Here is a 14,457-nt window from a genome sequence, read left to right as displayed (position 1 = left end):
TACTTAGTGATCTCAACAGCCAGGAGAATCTCATCAATTATGATCACAACCATAAATTTTTCTGCATTTGAATCAAGGGATGTATTACTAGAAGAGCCAGATTAAAAAGACATTAGGTGTCTCACAAGAATGAGTTTTGAAGAGGAGTCAGCATGCCAAGTAAGTACAGTTCATTATAACTAATTGTGCTGAGAAATTATAGGGAAGATATACAGTATGACTTGAATGTATCATGAATAATAATTTATCACCTAATTCTCTAAATGACAACTCATCAGCCCCTCTCTCACAGGTTTAGAGCTGAAGTTTTTAATGAAAACTTGAGAATAATCCTTACCAGAGAAACACTAGGATACAAAAACAGACTTTAAAAACCAGTAGAAATGTATTTTTCTTTGGATTCTGGAAGGTCTATATTAATCAATCAATCATCTTACTTCAAAGTTTGTTAAGACCACCTTTACATCAGACATGGTTTTCTTTTCAAAGAATGAATATATTTTCTAATAAAAACACATGGACAGAAATATTAGTCAGGCTGAAATCAAGCCAATAAAATATTTCTTTATGCTGATCTATTTCAGTTTTATTTAAACCAGTTATACATAGTCTGAAGTAGCTTAAATTTCCACCTGCCACTTTTACAAAGTTGTTGAATCAGCTAAAAACCCAGAATTTTTTTTTACTAAATTACATAAGTAATTTCCAATCTCTATAATTTTGAGTCTCCTTCTATGTGACTAATAACTACAAAATAAAAGTAGTCATTTCATTCAGTGGTTATCTGCAATTATTTAGAACATTTGAATGTCATGAATTGAATGCCATACCCTTGTAAAATAAAGTCCCAAACCCAAGAAGCTAACTCAGCACATTTTAGTAAGACTTGTCTGTGGGCTACATATACTACTAGAATGGAAGTATCCAAACCTCTGTATTAAGGATGTCAGCATTTCCATTAAAAATAGCCTAGGTAAGGAGTTTAACTTGATTCAATCATTCTCTTGCTTCAGTTAGAGTTGCTAATGCCTAAATACTTTACTAAAATATATGCATTCTGATGATCTGATTTCTTCAATTAATGAACATATTTAAATACAGAATTTGATTACCTGTGCTAGATACACATCCCCTCTCTTTTCTACTTTGGCTTCTCTTTGGTAAAAATAACCAAACTTTGTATCTTTAAAGTATAAGGCTTTTCTGTCTTACAATAATTGTGTGTATGTGGATTTGGAAGTAACCCAATATGAAGGATCATTTAAACAAAACTTACTTGCTTCAAACTTCGGAATTGCTTAGTAAAATACCACTTAGAAACAAAACCAAAACAGAAACTGGAGGAGATTTAACACTAGGGGGCAGTAAAAGCCTCTTCTAAACTTTTCGACCCCTTCTAGCTCAAGCTATAGCCTGGTTCTCATTCCCACTTTCTTATTTATCATCTTTAAGGTATACGTACTCTCCTCTATTGCCTTCCCTGATGGCTCACTCGGTAAAGAAACTGCCTGCCAGTGCGGGAGACCCAGGTTCAATCCCTAGGTCAGGAAGATCCCTTGGAGAAGGAAATGGTAACCCACTCCAATATTCTTGTCTGGAAAATTCTATGGGCAGAGGAGCCTGGCTTGCTACATTCAATGGGGTCGCAAGAGTAGAACAAAACTTAGCGACTAAGCCACCACCATTCTCCTCTATGGGGCTTCCCAGGGGGCTCAGGGGTAGAGAATCTGCCTGCCAATGCAGCAGACATGAGACATGAGTTTCATTGCTTAGTTTTAATTTGGGGGAAGATCCCCCGGAGATGGAAATGGCAACCCACTCCAGCATCCTTGCCAGGGGAATCACATGGACAGAGGAGGCTGCTGGCCTCAGTCCACTGGGTCACAAAAGAGTCAAATAGGATTGAGCGTCTGAGACACACAATAATGAGAGAGAAAATTCTATTCAGCATTTACTTTGTAAACAGCACATCCAATGTGCTTGGTTAGGATTTTCTCTTTTAATTTTCTTACCACAGCCCTAATGATGTTGAATCAGTCATTTTTTTCTACTTTGTAGATTGGAAAAAAGGGACATTGGAAGATTAAGTAACTTACTCAGTGATAAAATAGCTAATAAAAGTGGGAATAAGTCCAGAAGCCAGGCCTCTGTGGTGCCAAAATTCCTTAATTTTGATTTATTATACATTGAGCATTTGGCTCACATCCACAGTCTACTCCGATTTAAAATATCTCCTTATCTTCTACATGTCAGACCATATGTCCTGCTTTTGTTTCAGAAAATATAGTTGCCATTGTTAAAAAGAACCTATAAAGCCAGGAAATAATGTTGTTGTTCAATCACTAAGTCGTGCCCAACTCTTTGAGTTCCCATGAGTTGCAGCACACCAGGCTTCCCTGTCCTTCACCATCTTCCAGAGCCTGCTCAAACTCATGTGGTCCACTGAGTCAGTGATGCCATCCAACCATCTCATCCTCTGTCGTCCCCTTCTCCTCCTGCCCTCAATCTTTCCCAGCATCAGGGTCTTTTCCAATGAGTCAGCTCTTCTCCAATGAGTCTGCTCTTCACGTCAAGTGGCCAAAGTATTGGAGCTTCAGCTTCAGCATCAGTCCTTCCAATGAATATTCAGGGTTAATTTCCTTAAGGATTGACTGGTTTGATCTCCTTGCTGTCCAAGGGACTCTCAGAGTCTTCTCCAGCACCACAAATCGAAAGCATCAATTTTTCAGCACTCAGCCATCTTTATGGTCCAACTCTCACAGCCATACACGACTCCTGGAAAAAAACATAGCTTTGACTATATGAACCTTTGTTAGTAAAGTGATGTCTCTGCTTTTTAATATGCTGTCTAGGTTTGTCATAACTTTTCTTCCAAGGAGCAAGTGTCTTTTAATTTCATGGCTGCTGTCACCATCTGTTACTGTTTCCACTTTTTCGCTTTCTATTTGCCATGAAGTGATGGGACCGGATGCCATGATCTTAATTTTTTGAATGTTGAGTTTTAAGTCAGTTTTTTCACACTGCTCTTTCACCCTCATCAAGAGGCTCTTTAGTCCCTCTTCCCTTTCTACAATTAGAGTGGTATCATCTGCATATCTGAGGTTGTTGATATCTCTCCTGGCAATCTTGATTCCAGCTTGTAAGTCTTCCAAATGGCATTTCATATGATATCCTCTGCATATAAGTTAAATAAGCAGGGGGACAATATACAGCCTTGATGTATTTCTTTCCTGATTTTGATTTAGTCCGTTGTCCCATGTCTGCTTCTAACTGTTGCTTCTTATCCTGCATACAGGAGTCTCAGGAAAGTTAAGATGGTCTGGTATTCCCATCTCTGTAAGAATTTCCCACAGGTCATTTTGAGCCACACAAAGACTTCATTGTGCAAATAACATATTTTATAATTATATCATTTGAACAATTTTTTTTTTACTTCAAAACAACCCCTATGTGCATGAAAGTGTTTGTTACATACAAATTATCTCTCCAGTTCTTGTCTAATCAGTCACTGAAAAGGATGAGAAAATATGATGGGCCAAATACTATAATGGGTACAATATATTATACAGTACCACTTCCAATGTTGTCAAGAGATAATTGATTAGAAACAAACATGTAACACACATGCAAGGTTGGCCAAAAGGACAATGAATAATGCAGAGTTACCTTGCTTGGAATCTTCCTTTCCTCTGTATTTCTCCCTCTTTTCTAATCCAAGCACCACTGTTTTGTGATGATTTCTTGGCTAAATCAAACACCGATCATTACCCCATTACTGAAATTCTGCTGCTGCTGCTAAGTCACTTCAGTTGTGTCCAACTGTGTGTGACCCCATAGATGGCAGCCCATCAAGCTTCTCCATCCCTGGGATTCTCCAGGCAAGAACACTGGAATGCGTTGCCATTTCTTTCACTGAAATTCTAAAATTGTTAATTTGACAGAGTCTTACATTAGATTCTGGATACCAAACCTTTCTCAGATATATGATGTAAAAATATTTTCTCCTATTTTTGGTGGTTGTTTTTTCTAACATTCTTGATGGTGCTCTTGATGTACAAGTGTTTTTTTTTTTTAATTTTTTATTTGTGCTGGAGTCTAGCCAATTATCAATAGTTTCAAATGGATAGCAAAAGAACTCAGCTATACATATACAGGTATCCATTCCCCCCAAAACTCCCCTCCCATCCAGCCTGCCACATAATGTTGAGCAGAGTTCCCTGTGCTATAGGGTAGGCTCCTGTCGGTTATCCATTTTAAACAAGCAGTGTGTACCTGTCCATCCCAAACTACTTAACTATCACTTCCCCTCATCTTTCCTCTCAGTTCAGTTCAGTTCAGTCACTCAGCTGTGTCCGACTCTTTGAAACCCCATGAACTGTAGCACGCCAGGCCTCCCTGTCCATCACCAACTCCCAGAGTTTACCCAAACTCATGTGCATTGAGTCGGTGATACCATCCAACCATGTCATCCTCTGTCATCCCCTTCTCCTGCCTCAATCTTTCCCAGCATCAGGATTTTTTCAAATGAGTTAGCTCTTCGCATCAGGTGGCCAACGTATTGGAGTTTCAGCTTCAAAATCTGTCCTACCAATAAACACCCAGGATTTATCTCCTTTAGGATGGACTGGTTGGATCTCCGTGCAGGCCAAGGGACTCTCAAGAGTCTTCTCCAACACCATAGTTCAAAAACATCAATTCTCCTGCGCTCAGCTTTCTTTATAGTCCAACTCTCACATCCATATATAACTACTGGAAAAACCATAGCCCTGACTAGATGGACCTTTGTTGGCAAAGTAATGTCTCTGCTTTTTAATATGCTGTCTAGGTTGGTCATAACTTTCCTTCCAAGGAGTAAGCGTCTTAATTTCATGGCTGCAGTCTCCATCTGCAGTGATTTTGGAGTCCAAAAAAATTAAGTCAGCCACTGTATCCACTGTTTCCCCATCTATTTGCCATGAAGTGATGGGACCAGATGCCATGATCTTAGTTTTCTAAATGTTGAGCTTTAAGCCAACTGTCTCACTCTCCTCTTTCACTTTCATCAAGAGGCTCTTTAGTTCTTCTTCACTTTCTGCCATAAGGGTGGTGTCATCTGCATACCTGAGGTTATTAATATTTCTCCCGACAATCTTGATTCCAGCTTGTGCTTCAGCCAGCCCAGTGTTTCTCATGATGTACTCTGCATATAAGTTAAATGAGCAGGGTGACAATATACAGCCTTGATGTACTCCTTTTCCTATTTGGAACCAGTCTGTTGTTCCATGTCCAGTTCTAACTGTTGCTTCCTGACCTGCCTACAGATTTCTCAAGAGGCAGGTCAGGTGGTCTGGCATTCCTATCTCTTTCAGAAATTTCCACTGTTTGTTGTGACTCACTCAGTCACAGGCTTTGGCATAGTCAGTAAAGCAGAAATAGATGTTTTTCTGGAACTCTCTTGCTTTTTCAATGATCCAGTGGATGTTGGCAATTTGATCTCTGGTTCCTCTGCCTTTTCTAAAACCAGATTGAACATCTGGATGTTCACGGTTCACGTATTGCTGAAGCCTGGCTTGGAGAATTTTGAGCATTACTTTGCTAGCTTGTGAGATAAGCACAATTGTGCAGTAGTTTGAGCATTCTTTGGCCTTGCCTTTCTTTGGGATTGGAATGAAAGCTGACCTTCCAGTCCTGTGGCCACTGATGAGTTTTCCAAATTTGCTAACATATTGAGTGCAGCACTTCTACAGCATCATCTTTTAGGATTTGAAGTAGCTCAACTGGAATTCCATCATCTCCACTAGCTTTGTTCGTAGTTATGTTTCCTAAGGCCCACTTGACTTCACATTCCAGGATGTCTAACTCTAGGTGAGTGATCACACCATCATGATTATCTGGGTCATGAAGATCTTTTTTGTACAGTTCTTCTGTGTATTCTTGCCACCTCCTTTTAATATCTTCTGCTTCTGTTAGGTCCATACCATTTCTGTCCTTTATTAAGCCCATCTTTGCATGAAATGTTCCCTTGGTATCTCTAATTTTCCTGAAAAGATCTCTAGGCTTTCTCATTCTATTGTTTCCCTCTATTTCTTTGCACTGATCACTGAGGAAGGCTTTCTCATCTTTCCTTGCTATTCTTTGGAACTCTGCATTCAAATGGGTATATCTTTCCTTTTCTCCTTTGCTTGTCACTTCTCTTCTTTTCACAGCTATTTGGAAGGCCTCCTCAGACAGCCATTTTGCTTTTTTGCATTTCTTTTTCTTGGGGATGGTCTTGATCCCTGTCCCTTGTACAGTGTCATGAACTTCCATCCATAGTTCATCACGCACTCTATCAGATCTAGTACCTTAAATCTATTTCTCACTTCTACTGTATAATCTGAAACCACAAATTTGTTTTCTAAGTCTGTGAGTTTTGTTTTGTAACTAAGTTCATTTCCATCTTTTCTTCTTCTTGTAGTATTTCTTTTTAGGTTTCACATATAAGGGATTTCATATGATAGTTTCCCTTTTCTGTCTGACTTACTTCACTCAGTATGATATTCTCTAGATCCATCTATGTTACTGCAAATGACATTATTTCATTCTTTTCAATGGTTGAGTAATACCATTGTATGTGTGTACCACATCTTCTTTATCTATTTCTCTGTTGATGAACATTTAGGTTGTTTCCAAGTCTTGGCTATCGTAAACAGTGCTGCAATGATATTGGGGTGTATATATCCTTTCAGATCATGTTTTTCTCTGGATATTTATCCAAAAGTGGGATTGCAGCATTGTATGGTAGCTCGATGAAATCATCAAATTAAAATTTGATGAAAAATGGTTTACCTTTTTTTACCTTGTGTCACTTGTGTCTTTGATATCATATCAAAAAATTCATTACCTAATTTAAGGGCATAAGAATTTATGCCTAAGTTTTCTTCTGAGAGTTTAATAGGTTTAGCTCTTTTATATACACCTATGATCCATTTATGGCTTCCCTGGTTGCTAAATGGCAAGGAATCCGCCTGCCAGGCAGGAGATGAAGATCCGCTGGAGAAGGAAATGACAATCAACTCCAGTATTCTTCTTTGGTAAATCCCATGGACTAAAGAACTAGAGGGCTACAACCCATGGGGTTACAAAAGTCATAATCCATTTTAAATTACTTTTTTATTGCAGGGGAGTATTCAGTTGTCCCAGCATTATTAGTTGAAAAGACTGCTCTTTCCCCATTAATTTTCTTGAAACTCTTGAGGAAGATCAATTTACCATAAATATGAGGGTTTATTTCTAGACTCTCAATTATATCACATTGACTTATATGTTTATTCTTATGCCAGTATTATTCTGTCTTAATTACTGTAGCTTTAAAGTTAGTTTTGAAATTGGGGGGTATGGATATTCCACAATTGTTCTTCTCAGTATTTTTTTGGTTATTTTGGCCCCTTGCATTGTTATTTAAATTTTAAGATGTTTGTCAATTTCTACAGAAAAGCAGCTAGGTTTTGACAAGGACTGTGCTATATCTGTAGATCAATTTGGAGAGTATTACCATCTCCATAATATTAAGTTTTACAACCCATGAATGTAAAATATCATTTCATTTATTTGGATCTTCTTAATTTCTTTAAATGATGTTATACAGTTTTCAGTTTTTACTTGGCTAAATTTATTTTGTAGTTATTACTTTGTTAAATTTAAGTCTAAGTGTTTTTTGATGCTGTTATAAATGAAATTAATTTTCTTTCCAGATTAGTGATTGCCAGTGTATAGAAATGCAGTGGATTTTTATTCACTTTTATCTACTGATGTTATATTCTGAAACCTTGATGAATTAATTTATTAATTATGATAGATTTTTTAATAGATTCCTATTTATAATCAAGACATCCTCAAAGATGATTTTACTTATTCGTTTCCCATTGGGATGTTTTGTATTTTTGTCCTTTTTTTTTTTTTTTCTGTTTAGAATGTCCAAGAGAATGTTCAGTATAAATAGAAATCATGTATGTCTCATCTTGCACCTGACCCTAGAGGGAAAGCATTCAAAACTTTTTACCATCATGATATTAATTGTGGGTTTCTCATAGATAAGTTATTGGTTTGAGGATGGTCTCTTCTATTCCTGGTTTATTGGATAGTTTTATCACAAAAGCATGTTGTATTTTGTTAAATAATTTTTATTAATCAATTGAAACATTACATTTTTTATCTTTTGTCCTATTAATATGGTATATTAATTTAATTGAGCTCCATAAGTTAAATTAACTTAATATTCCTAGGATAAATCCTACTTGACCATACTAATTGAGTCTCTTATTATGAGTCTACTAAAATTTTTAATTTCTTCTTGAGTTACTTTCAGTAGATTGTATGTTTCTAGAAACTTGTCCATTTCATGTATGCTATATAATTTATTGATAATATGATTGCTCATAATATTCACTCATAAACTCTTGATGTCTATAATAGTGATATTAATTCCTCCTCTTTTATTCCCAATTTTAGTACTTTGATTCTTCTTTCTTTTTAAAATATATATTTTAAATTTTTTTATTTGACTGTGCCAGGTCTTAGTTTTGGCATGCAGGATTTTTGATTGTAGCATTCAGGTTCCTCATGGTTGCTCATGTGGGATCATTAGTTGTGGCATGTGGGATCTAGTTACCTGACCAGAGACTGAACCCAATCCCTCTGCATTGGGAACATGGAGTCTTAGTTAGTGGATCACCAAGGAAGTCCCAATTCTTCCTTCTTTTTCACTTGATTTGTCTAAACAACACATTATCATTAAAAAAAAAAAAAAAAAAAACTTTAAAAACCCAACTTTTGGCTTTGTTGAATTTCTCAGTTTTTTTAATGTTCTATCTCATTTATTACTTCACAGGTCTTAATTTTCTCTTCATTTTGTTTGCTATAGTGTTAATTTTCTCTTTTTAAAATTTATTTAAGTGATATCTTACACTGCTGATTTGAGATCTTTTTTAATAGGCATTTACAGCTATACATTTCCTTCTAAGCATGCTTTAGCTTCATTTCATAAATTTTGGTTATCTTGTGTTTTTATTTTTATTAATCTCCAAGTATTTTTTAAGAAAAACACTTATTTAAGAGTATACAGGATTGCTACATTCATTGCAGCACAGTTTACAATAATAGCCAAGCTATGGAAGCAACCTAAGTGGCCAATGATAAATGAGTTGATAAAGAAGGTATATATGATGGAATATTACTCAACCAGAAAAATGAATGAAATTTTGCCATTTGAAAGAACATGGATAGACCTAGAAGGTATCATGCTAAGTGAAATGTCAAGACAAATACCACATGACTTCACTTGTGTATGAAATCTAACAAACAAAACTAACAGATAGAGCAAAACAGAAACAAACTTATAGATACAGAGAACAAATAAGTAGTTTCCAGAGGGAATGGGGTGGGGGATGAATGAAATAGGTGAAGGAGATTAAGAAGTACAAGCTTCCAGTACCAAATAAAGGAGTCTGCTGTCAGTTTGAAGTCTGGTGACCTTTCATATAGGTCATTTTGTTGACCTACTGCTATTAAGCAACAGCAAGGAACACTGTAGCATAAACTTCTGGTTTTGTTCCCCAAATCCATTGAGTGTCAGAGGTATAATGTAATTTTAAGGAATTCTTGTTGGACTCTGATGCAAACCATGTGATTTCCTTAGGGAAATTTGAATTGTCTCAATCATGAGGTAGAATTGAGAGAAGGGTTAATGAAGAAGATAAGTACAATATGTAGCAGTGAGGGAGAGAGAGAGAACAAGACTGTGGGGAGAGTGGAGAGACAGGAGAGAGTGACAGCAAGAGGAAGAAAGCAAAACATTAAAAGCCACAGTAAGTGTAACAATAAAGAAGAGATAAAAATCTTAGGAAAGTTTAAAAACTAAGGATAAGTTAGCAGTAAAAGGTTTTGCAAGTCTTCAGGAAAAACAATTAGGAGGGGCAAATGACCTAACATTTACCTATTAGAGACTTGACAATTACTTAGCAATAACTGTTCTGGGCCCAGTTACATTGCTAAATTCTTAGCAAACATGCTTTTATGTAATTCCCTTAGGTGCCCTAATAGGTATATATGCTCCCAATCCCCACATTTTAAAGATCAAGAAACTGAAGTCCAGAGAGTTTTACTAACTTGCCATAGGTTACACAGTCCCAAGGTGACAGAAAAAAAATTTAGGCTCATGGCTACTCAGTTCCAAAGCCCACATTGCTTAGAATATGTTTTGTCATTGGTTCTCCACAGAGATAGAACCACTCTTTAGGTATCATTCTACATATTTTGGAGGGACAGATTTTGTTTTCATAATGATACAGAGGCATTATTAATATTCAGGGCAGAAAACCACAGCACAGATGTTCCTGTGAAACTGGAGTCACCCACACACCACCTGTCTAGTGATTTGTAATTACAGTTCCTGATTCTCAATGAATCCAGTTGCAACAAGACAATTTCATCCTGTTTTCTTACAGTAGCATCTTAGTCAGCTTGGGCTACATAACAAAATACTTGATGTCTTAAAACATAGGATTTTTTTTTCTCACAGTTCTGGAGATTTGAGGTCCAAGATCAAAGTGCCATCATATTCAGTTTCTGGTGATGAATCCTTTTTGACTTGCAGTTGAGATCTTTTCACTGTTTCATCACATGGTAAGGACGGAAAGAGAGATTTCTCATGTCCTCTTCTCAGAAATCCACCAATCCTATCATATTAGTAGCCCACCTTTTTGGGGGTTCCTGGACCCAATTTCAATGTGTGTGTGTGTGGAAGGGAGAGTTCCCCCATACCTACAAGAAATTCTGGGACATTATCTGGGTGTTCTACAATTCAACTCAATTCTGATACTCTCAATCCAGAGATAGCATGAGATCCCATAAAAGGGTTCAGTCCTCTAAGGTTGCCTACCCTTACCACTTCAGATGTCAATTGCAAGCCCTGGTTGTTATCTATGCTTCTCATCAGTCAGCAGACTGGGGTTTCCAAGTCCCAAGTCTCAGTTGTTATCTGTAATTCTGACTGACTGGCTATAAACCAGAGTTCCCACAGCCCCCTCCTTGGGGTCAATCAATCAGCTAGTGTGGTTCATAAGACTCAGAGAAACATTTTATTTACTTAAATCACTTGTTGTTGTTCAATCATTAAGTCTTATCCAACTCTCCCCATGGACTGCAGCACACCAGGCTTCCCTGTCCTTCACCATCTTCCGGAGTTTGCTCAAACTCATATCCATTGAATTGGTGGTGCCATCCAACCATTTCATCCTCTGTCTGGTTTGTTTCAAAAATGATAACTCAGAAATAGCCAGGTGGAAGTCATGCAAAGCTCAAGGTGTGTGAAAAAGGCTCAGGCTTGCAAGCCCTTTTCCAGCCCAACACACTCCCCAAATCTCTACATATTCACCAATAGGAAGGTTTTCAGTCATGCAGGCTGTAGTCCATAGGGTTGCACCAGTTCAGACAGGACTGAAACACCCGAGCACACATGCATAATTAAAATATTCTTCATTTTGATTCAAAATTTGAGGTCTTAAGTTGGCAATAAGTTGAGCATTTAGACATTAAAATAAATACATTTAATACAGTTCTCTTTTTGCATTATAGTTAGGGACATCATATCTTTCTTTTAACTATGTAGGGGTGGTGATGATAAAGTTGGCTTAAAACTCAACATTCACAAAACTAAGACCATGGTTCCGGACCCATCACTTCATGGCAAATAGATGAGGAAACAATGGAAACAGTGGCAAACTTTATTTTCTTGGGCTCCAAAATCACTGTCGATGGTGACTGTAGCCATGAAATTAAAAGATGCTTGCCCATTGGAAGAAAAGCTATGACCAACCTAGACAGCATATTAAAAAACAGAGACATTACTTTGCCAACAAAGGTCCATCTAGTCAAAGCTATAGTTTTTCCCACAGTCATGTATGGATGTGAGAGTTGGACTGTAAAGAAAGCTGAGTGCTGCTGAAGAATTGACACTTTTTGAACTGTGGTGTTGGAGAAGACTCTTGAGAGTCCTTTGGACTGAAAGGAAATCCAACCAGTCCATCCTAAAGGAAATCAGCCCTGAATATTCATTTGGAAGGACTGATCCTGAAGCTGACATTCCAATACTTTGGCCACCTGATGTGAAGAACTGACTCATTTGAAAAGATCCTGATGCTGGGAAAGATTGAAGGCAGGAGGAGAAGGGGACGACAGAGGATGAGATGGCTGGATGGCATCACCGACTCAATGGACGTGAGTTTGAGTAAGCTCAGAAAGTTGGTGATGGACAGGGGACCCTGGCCTGCTGCAGTCCATGGGGTCACAGAGTCAGACACGACTGAGCTACTGAACTGAACTCAACTGAACTGAGGGGGGATGAATTTCCTTTCAAGATGATAAGGGGTGAATTTAACACAATTATTATTAAAAGGATAGTATGAGTCTTATTAGTCTATTATGGAGTGCTACTGAACTGATTTCTAAGTTTTTGTATTTATTGTCATCATTTACCCTCAGAAATATCTCTTTAAGCAAGTTTATTAACTTAATTTTATAAGCAAGCAATTTATAGTCAAAAGATTTTGATACTTACTCAGGAACACAGAGTTAATTTGTAATTGCCATCCAACATAGGCCTGTGTGATTCCATGGCCTGTATTTGTATCTATCTACCTCAACTCTTACTGGGTACAAACCAGACAGAGACACATACCTAGTGTCATCAACTATGGAATGTTGCCTTCTGTGGGAGGAGCAACTGGTATACAACCAGAACGCCCATGAGAATAAACTTTGTACAGGTTTTGAGTCTAAGTAGCAGTGCCGGTTTCCTATATAATTTTAATAAATTTTAGTCTTAATTGCTAGGTACAGTATCCCTAAATTATTATTCCAAATTAGTTTTCTTTATAAGTTTATACTGCTGACTGAACAACAGGTACCCAAGTGACTGGTAGCAAACAAGTAGGTTTAGACAAATTAGATATAACAGCAACCCATTCCAGTATTAAATGGCAACCCAACTCCAGTGTTCTTGCCTGGAGAATCCCAGGGACGGGGGAGCCTGGTGGGCTGCCGTCTATGGGGTTGCACAGAGTTGGACATGACTGAAGTGACTTAGCAGCAGCAGCAGCATTCCAGGATTCTTGTTTGGAGAATCTCATGGACAAGAGCCTGGCAGGCTACAGTCCATAGGGTTGCACAGAGTCAGACACGACTTGCAACAACTTAGATGAATGCATCCAGTACTTCTTAAAGGTTCTTAGGTTGTGATTTTGTGACTTGGAGAAGTTATATATCTGGTCTAAGGTACATAAGTGAGTCTGCTTAAGAACTATAGATAAAACAACCCAATAAGTTACTTAAAATAAGTAGTGGACTAAATATGATATAAACTCTTCTCACCAGTTGTAAAGCTCTTTGTGCTCAGATAATTAGGAAATTTTTCCCTACTTATATTGATGTTTAGTCAATAAAATTGATGAACAATTGTTTTATAATTATTTGAAAGCTAGGATTCACAGCCTATCATATAAGCACAATTAAAAATTCTTTACTGAATATATTCTTCCTATCACAAGCAGGCCAATATTTCTCTGATAATTTTAAAATCTAATTCAATATTTGAGTCCTTTGTTTTCCTCTTTAAAAAACATGGATTGTCTTTCTCCCTTCTCTCAAAGTACAAGTGTTTTAATTAAATGTTTCTGCCTTTGGCACTTTGGCATCCACACATTTTAATATTAAAAATATATTGCATTTATTATTACTTTCTGCTTCATTTCAAACTAAAAAATTTGTCACTTAAGGCAAATAACATTATGAAAAACAGCTGTGAGTTGTGCCCCACTTTGAGTCCAATGGGAATGAGAGTATCATATTCAAAGAGATTTCTCTTTATGAATATTCATGGGAATAAATACTGGGGTCAGATTGGTTTTGGGTCTCAATGTGACTTTTTACTGAATGCATTTAAAGGAATTTTTCTGAGGCAATGTTTTTTTGTTATAGAAACCTTCAAGATGAAAAAGAAATCCAGTATTATTTCTACAAATGGATTTACACTGAAGGTGATTTGCATATTAGTCTGCCATTCTGTACACTATTGGATATCTTTAACACAAATCACGGATGCTTTTACTATTAAAACCTCTTAAAGGTGGGAAGTGAGAGCTGTTTGAAATGCTAAAGAGGAAGAACAGTGAAATTGTGTAAATAATGACATCTAGCCAGTACAAAAATAATACTAAAAGAATATAGGAATAAAATCAAGTTCAAATATATAGTACAGATCATTATTAAGGACAGAAAACTATTAAAAAATATTTTATAGAGAGCAAAATGTATAGGTGGTCACATCAGTTCAGTTCAGTCACTCAGTTGTGTCCAACTCTTTGCAACCCCAAGGACTGCAGCACGCCAGGCTTTCCTGTATATCACCAACTCCCAGAGCTTGTTCAAACTCATGTCCATTGA

The sequence above is a fragment of the Cervus elaphus genome, chromosome 25 (assembly GCF_910594005.1).
Source record: "Cervus elaphus chromosome 25, mCerEla1.1, whole genome shotgun sequence".
Lineage (NCBI taxonomy): Eukaryota > Metazoa > Chordata > Mammalia > Artiodactyla > Cervidae > Cervus > Cervus elaphus.
Note: the sequence above shows the minus strand (reverse complement) of the source record.